This window comes from Chenopodium quinoa, unplaced genomic scaffold (genome assembly GCF_001683475.1).
Source record: "Chenopodium quinoa cultivar QQ74 unplaced genomic scaffold, ASM168347v1, whole genome shotgun sequence".
Taxonomy (NCBI): Eukaryota; Viridiplantae; Streptophyta; class Magnoliopsida; order Caryophyllales; family Amaranthaceae; genus Chenopodium; species Chenopodium quinoa.
The window spans coordinates 6,227,911-6,233,830 of NW_018743252.1; the positions used below are offsets into that span (position 1 = coordinate 6,227,911).

Consider the following 5,920-nt stretch of genomic DNA (forward strand, 5'->3'; position numbering starts at 1 on the left):
TGAACTTAGCTCAATTCGACCTACAGTTCATGCCTTAAAAGTCTATCAAGGGATCTGCAGTCTCTGATTTCTTGGCAGACTTTCCAATTGAGGATTCAACACCAGTGCAAGAAAATGACTTTCCAGATGAAGAGTTAATGGTCACTAAGGATGATACTTGGACATTATACTTCGATGGCGCATCCAACCAGAAAGGATTAGGCGTAGGAGTCTTACTAGTATCACCTAAGGAAAAACATGTCCCAATCTCAATAAAGCTTGACTTCAACGTCACCAACAATGCTGCAGAGTATGAAGCATGTGTGGTAGGCCTCGAAATAGCCTTAGAATTGGGAGTCAAGAAGCTTCGAATATTCGGAGATTCGTCCCTTATCATCAACTAGATTTCCAAAAGATGGAAGGTGAAGAGTGAAAGTCTAGCTCCTTACCAAACCTACTTGGAAACCCTCACTGATCAACTTGAAAAAGTAGACACATACCTACCAAGAAAAGAAAACCAATTTACTGATGCCTTGGCAAGACTAGCCTCAATGGTTAGAATTTCCATGGAAATTGAGCAAATGCCTTTAACGATAGAGAAAAGGCATATGCCTGCTTATATTCAAGCCATTGAGTATGAAGAAGAAAACCAAGAAGAAGAAGAAGAACCATGGTATACAGACATCCTCAATTATGTCGCCAAAGGGGAATATCCGCCTAATGCCGACAAAAGAGCAAAGCATGCCTTGAGACTCTTAGCCTCACAATTCGCACTCTTAAACGATGAACTTCATAAAAGAGTACCTAAAGGAAGAGCCCTTCTATGCGTAGGCAAAAAGGAAGCTCAAAGAGCAATGAAAATCGTCCACGAAGGAGCATGTAGAACGCATATGAATAGCCAAATGCTGGTTCAGAAAATCATGTGCCAAGTTACCATGCAAAAAGATTGCCATCAAGATGTAAAAAGATGTGCAAAATGTCAAATATATGCCAGTTTGCAACATGTTCCACCATCACTCTTTACACTTACACATCTCCATCGCCATTCTCAACTTGGGGAATAGATATCATTGGAACAATCACTCCCCCTAGAACGGGAGGTCATGAATATATCCTCGTTGCTATTGATTATTTTACCAAATGGGTTAAATCAGCCTCCTACGCAAAACTCACTGCAAAACATGTGGCACTCTTTATTGAAAGGAACATTGTATGTAGATATGGAGTCCCACACGAAATGATAAGTGACAATGGGTACTCACTTTCAAGCGAAGTGTAAGAATTACTTAAAAAGTATGGTATTTAACATCACCACTCCTCTCCATATAGACCTTAAGCAAATGGCGCAGTAGAACACTAGTAGAAAAAATGAAATAGGCACCCTTCCTTTAGCACCGGTTCTTGAAAACCGGTGCCAAAAGAAATGGGCGGGATTGAAAAATTCAGAGTTGGCACCGATTCCAACCAAAATCGATGCCAATCATTTAATTGGCACCGGTTCAAACCGGTGCCAACTTATTTTAAAAAAAAATAAATAAATATGGCATAGAGTTTGCACCGGTTCGCCTTAAACCGGTGCCAACTATATTAATTAGCACCGGTTCAAACCGGCGCCATATTTTAGAAAAAAAAAACCCGGGTTAGGTTATTCCAACGTTGCGCCTTTCTTTTTCAATTCCTTCTCCTTTCTCCTTCTACCTTTCCCCATTTCCCCCTTGACTCCACTACGCACCCCTTTCCACCGACACCACACTCTATCTTCATTCTTCACGGCATCAAGGCGATGTGACGGTGGTCGTGATTGGTTGTTGGATTTTTAGAGTCACAGCTCCTTGCAAAGCCAAACCCTAGATTTTCCTCCTATTCAATTTCTCTCACTTCAATTCGCCTCGCCCAGTCGCCCTCGCCTCGCCGTGACGCCGTCGCCCGTTCGCCGGAAGTTCGCCTCGACCAGCACGCAGCCACGCAGTGACCTGGTTGGCTGGAACTTCGACAGCCTTCGTCAATCGTCATTCGCCTTCGTGAGTTCGTGACTGTTCGTGTTAGCAGAGCAGCAGCAGGCAGCAGTTTGGTGATGGTGACTTGGTGTTCGACACTTCTACAGCCTTCAATTGCCTAAGTTTACTTGGCCAATTCACCCAAATCAATTAATCAATGGAGGTATGATTATGTTTATGTAAATCTGAATTTCATTACTTGTTTAAATGTTTAATTGTTTTATAGTTTATACTTTTATTGTAAATTTGTCATTTGTGGCCTTGTGGGTATTGATTATTGAATTGATTAATGATTATTGATTTAATTTGTTTGATTGTTTCCCATGTTTGAGTGTTTGGCTGTTTTTGTGAAATACTGAAATGTGAATCTAAATTATTAATTATTGTAAATTATTGAAATGTGAAATACTGAAATGTGAATCTAAATTATTAATTATTGTAAATTATTAAAATGTGTTGTGAGTCATCCATATTATCATGCAAGTGGTTATTTTTCTAAGAGTTGGCAAGTCTTTTCATAGATATTATTCCATCTTTTTTCTTCGTATAGTTATGTATTTAGCTCACATTTTCGAATAATTGTTCTGATAAATGGAATGTATTAAGTTAGAATTTAATTTGCTGAAATTATTACAGTTGAGGCAGTGTTTTTATGCTTATTGTGTTACCTTGAATTTACAGATTAAAAGTTGTTGCTCATTTTAGTTAGATTTGTAGATTTGCTGCATTCTAATAATTGTACTAATGAATCCAAAGAATTATTACCTCAATCAGGTATTTATGTTTTGTATGTCTTGAAATAGCAACTTTTAATGTTTTTGAAATTGCAACATTTTTGGACATTGGCGAGTTCTAAACGTTAGAAGTGTTATTTTCTGTTAGATTAGGGTAAGAGTGTTAAGGCCGAAACAAGCAGCTTTAGTGTTGAAAGTTCAAAGCCTCAAAGGAGGAGCATACCATCTGCTTCATCGGCTTTGGTTATTGGTGCAATCCTCGGACTTCTTCAAGCGATTTTTCTCATTTCTCTAGCAAAACCATTATTGAACTATATGGGTGTCAAACCTGTAAGTACATTTTCCTATAAATCGCGATGAAGAACTTCTGTATATATTTCAGAGCTTTTAGTTGATGAAATAGAGGTTGAAATTTTACCATTCCTCTGTTAATTGTTAGGCAAATAGCCTGACTTTTATATTCGATAATCTTAGTCCAGTAATTGCCACATTATTATGCTCTAACAGGACTCAACTATGCTACCCCCGGCTCAAAAGTACTTGACATTGAGGTCACTTGGTGCACCTGCCGTTCTTCGAAGCTGGAGATGGATTTGATAAGAACAGAAAGACACCTCCTAAAAGAAATGGGTTTCATTTGTCATGTTGAGCACCCGCACAAATTCATATCAAACTACCTAGCTGTCCTTGAACTTAAAGAACCTTTAGAGTTAAGGCAAGATGCTTGGAATCTAGCAAATGATAGGTATTTCTCACATCAATAAATATCATATATCTTCCTGTTTTCTGTAAATACAATGTTTTTTTTGTTGACTTGTGATGCCACCTATTGGATCTTTATGTTTTGACGAGAGTGCGTGAATATATGTTTATCTTAATTGCCTTGAATACTTGAATTCTATCCTAAAATCATAATCTTCTTAAAGTTGCATCAATTCATGGCATAGGTATACATTGATTCATAGTTCGTTTTTTAAAGTCAGAAGAAATTAAAGGTCAGGAGTCTAACCTCCGTAGTGCTGTATATATGCTTTACCATTGATCAGTACTTTTGATTCATATACATTGATCTTTACGTAGTGTTGTATATATGCTTTACCATTGATCATACATCGATTCATATACATTGATCTTTACGTAGTGTTGTATATATGCTTTACCATTGATCAGTACTTTTGAGTTATCTAACCTCCGTTTCAAGTTTTGACAGACCGACTTTCACGTTGGAGGTACCGTATCAAATGTTCAACATAATTCATGGAAACAAGAAACATCATATAGAGTTATAGACGAAGGTAAGGAAAGATCATGGCGTTTACAGTTATTTGCAACTTTGCTTTTTTGAGAAAACCGTATAATCTGCAATCTGCATGCCTGCTAATTCAGCTCAGATACTTTCATCCTTTGCACCACCTGTTGTCGGTATATTGGCTCAGCATGTCTATGGTTACAAGCCCGTTTCTAAAGGATGCCTTTTTGATACATTTTCTATTTTTTTTTTACCTGTCTGTGATTAAGATGTACTTTCTTCTCTTTCTTTCAGGGAAATCATGTGAAAGCTGCCCCTCCAACTCTTCCATCTGAGCCACCTGCTACTCGTGGGACCAGTTCCCAAGCTGCTTCGAAAATCACATATAGATAAGTGGGAAGATATTGACAGGAAAATCAATAAGAAAAAGTCTAGTAAGTGAAGCAAAAGGGTGTGTTGTTGCTGCTGTAATTGTTGGAATAACAAAACCTGGTTCTATTGGGTAACAAAACCTGGTTCTTATTGCACAAATATATAATTTTTCGTTCCTTGCTTTGATTTTTTTTTTGGACAAAAATTGTAATATTACAGCCTTTTTAATGAAAATATGTAACTATATATATATATATATATATATATATATATATATATTAATGTTTCTATAGCAATTTAAGTGAAAAAAATGCAAAAAAAAAAAAAAAAAAAAAAAAAAAAAAAATTTATTTTTTGGGGGTATTTTTGGTACCGGTTTTGATCAGAATCGGTGCCAAAAGTTTTTAAATTTTTTTTTGAGACTATTAGCATCGGTTTTAGTCAAGAACCGGTGCCAATAGTGTTGATAAAAAAAAAAATTCCCGCGTTTGAACTTGGCAACGGTTAACCGGTGCCAAAACCTTTAGTTGGCACCGGTTTTGAACCGGTGCCAAATTTTTGAGGATTTGGCACCCCTCAAATCTCCAATGGTTCAAAACCGGTGCCTAGGGGGGTTTGAACCGGTGCCAAATTACCTTTTTCGTCTAGTGGAAGCAGCCAATAAAAATCTAAAGATAATCATTGAAAAGATGACATAAAATTACAAGGATTAGCCTAACAAACTCCACTTTGCCCTTTGGGGTTATCGCACGTCAATCCGATCATCCACAGGAACTACGTCGTTCTCCCTAGTCTATGGAATGGACGTCGTACAACCTGTGGAGCTAGAAATACCCTCCTTGTGTATAGCATTAGAGAGTAAGCTTAACGAGCTAGAAATACCCTCCTTGTGTATAGTTAATTCTACTCGACGAAAAACGACTAGAAGCCTTACATCATGTCCAATGTTATCAAACTCGCATGGCTAGATACTTCAACAAAAAGGTCAAGGCAAGAAACATAAGGAAGGAAACTTGGTGTTAAAAGCACTTAGAAAAAATGTTCTAGACCCAAGAGGCAAGTTCAGGCCTAATTGGTCTAGACCATACATTGTTAAAACTATCCTATCTTGAGGCGCAGCCAAATTAACAGATATGGATGGTAATGAATTCTCAAATATGACAAATCTTGACCAAGTCAAGAATTTCTACCCATAAGTTAATTGTGTTTTATACTCAAGAGAGTTACGTTCGGCCTGATTCCTTAACAAGGATACGTAGGCAACCTTTTTATGGGGTGCGACCAATTAAGTCTTTCAAACCCGCCTTTTTATGTAAAATATCAGCTTCGAATCGCAAAAAAATCAGCAAACAGAAACCAACGCGTCGTGATAGGACTATCACGTCGCGCCAGAAACCATCACGCTGATATAAAATTATCGCGCCACGATGAAAATTCAGCTCAACCAAATACACAACGAATTGCTGCAATCCTTTCTGCTTTCAAGTTCGTTCAAAAAATTCTCCGATTTTCGAACTCAGATTATCTTTTGAACAAATTACATGACGATACAATAATTAACAAATTACAAGAAAATGTAAGTTATTTTT

General features: G+C 37.3%; 1 long non-coding RNA gene across 2 annotated transcripts; it reads left to right on the forward strand.

Moving 5' to 3' along the window:
* The first annotated feature begins 1,474 nt into the window (after nt 1–1,474).
* Nucleotides 1,475–4,562, forward strand: LOC110735108. 2 transcript variants are annotated; one of them, XR_002514002.1, is made up of 5 exons: nt 1,475–2,139; nt 2,859–3,040; nt 3,218–3,455; nt 3,912–4,005; nt 4,254–4,562. It is a non-coding gene; the product is annotated as an uncharacterized LOC110735108 (long non-coding RNA). The 2 variants fall into 2 exon arrangements; XR_002514001.1 differs by having other exon boundaries at nt 1,477–2,139; nt 3,921–4,005.
* Nucleotides 4,563–5,920: the final 1,358 nt, after the last annotated feature.